Source organism: Nanorana parkeri, unplaced genomic scaffold (assembly GCF_000935625.1).
Source record: "Nanorana parkeri isolate BGI_ZX_2015 unplaced genomic scaffold, ASM93562v1 scaffold516, whole genome shotgun sequence".
Classification (NCBI taxonomy): domain Eukaryota; kingdom Metazoa; phylum Chordata; class Amphibia; order Anura; family Dicroglossidae; genus Nanorana; species Nanorana parkeri.
Genome location: NW_017306784.1, coordinates 123,899 through 125,487, shown reverse-complemented (window position 1 = coordinate 125,487; position 1,589 = coordinate 123,899).

Sequence of the window (1,589 nt, the reverse complement as noted above, 5' to 3'; positions counted from 1 at the left end):
GGGGGGGAGGGGGATATATATATATATATTTTTATATATTTTTTTTATATTGCAAATGCACATCAATGGAAAGTTTTTAGCGCTGTACAGTTTATTAAGGTATTTTCTACATTTGAATACAAATGTGAAACAACACTTTAAATTACACCCATATGGCCAGATTTATAATGTTTAAATATGTAATATGTTTGCTAATCAGATTACATTGTTGATATTGTTTACAAACAATGGGTTAGTTTTGTACTGGCAACTTTTTGGTAGAGACATCTATGGTATAGACAGAATTGTATAACTGAGTAATCAAATGATTTATGTTGCAGGATCTCAAAGGCAACACATAGTTGGTGAGGCTGAATAAAGAAACAGGCCCATCCAGTTCACCCTATATGTATGCTTATGTATGTGTAAGAGTGTACAAATGTTGCTAACAACTCCCATATCCCTTTATTTTCTGTGGACTTAGAAACTCCTCTAAGTGTTTTTTTTAAAATTAAGTTATCAATGCTTTTTAGCTTATACTACTAACTGTGGAAGGGACTTCCACATTTTTACTGCTCTGACAGTAAAATACCACTTACTCAATCTGAGATTAAACTGTATCTTCTCCAACTTCTTGTTGTGTGTACATTAGACATGTAACCCTGCCAAAAATTTGTTTAATTTTGGATCAATTTGGATTTTTATTCCTTTTCATTTTTCAGATTTTGGATACGAAATCTGATTCGGTTTGCTATTTGGATTTTGGATCGGTCCGAATTTTGTTCGGGACGAAGTCACATGCCTTTAATGCAACCCCAACAGCAAAAAATAAAATATGATTGGCCACAGAACAGTCGCATGCCTGATTAAGTTTCGTTTTGAATTAAATTCGGATGGTTTAGAATTTTCATTAAAGGAACATTTGGCCAAATCTAACGAAATATCCTTTCGGAACAAAACATGTAAAGTCTACATGTCATCTTCAGAGATCTTAGTTCAACCTCCCTGGCGGTATTCCTGAGTCTGGCTCGGGGTTAATTTTCAGTACCAAGAGCGGTAACCTCGAGCCAGACTCGGGATTGCACAGAAAAGTGTCACTTACCTTCTCCCTGCGAGCCCGCGGTGTCCTCTGCTGTACGCGGTCGGCCGATGCCGGCATCTGAGTTTTAGTTTCGTTTTCGGGCGTCACAGCGGGGAGCGGAGGCGGCGGGAAATTCAAAAGTGAAAACATGACATTTACACAGAATACACACAATACAATGTAATCTGCTATGATTACACTTATGTATCAAACTATTTCACTTCAATTTTGTCCCTAGAGCTTTGTCCAGTGCCAAGCCTGCACTTTTACTGTTCTTTCTGCCTGGAAACTTGTGAATGTCCATGGCATCCAAAAAGCGTCCCTTTAGGTCAAAAGCGGTTTTAAACCAGGTAGAAAACAGCGATAGTAAATTATAATCACTTGCAGAATTGAGCGATAGCGATACGTTGGGAAATTCGTCATCAGACACTAAAAGTCACTTCAGGCAGCGCCCCCAGAATTCCCATTTACTGGACCATTTTTGTTATTATTATATTTTAATTTTGTATAATTATTTATTATTATTATA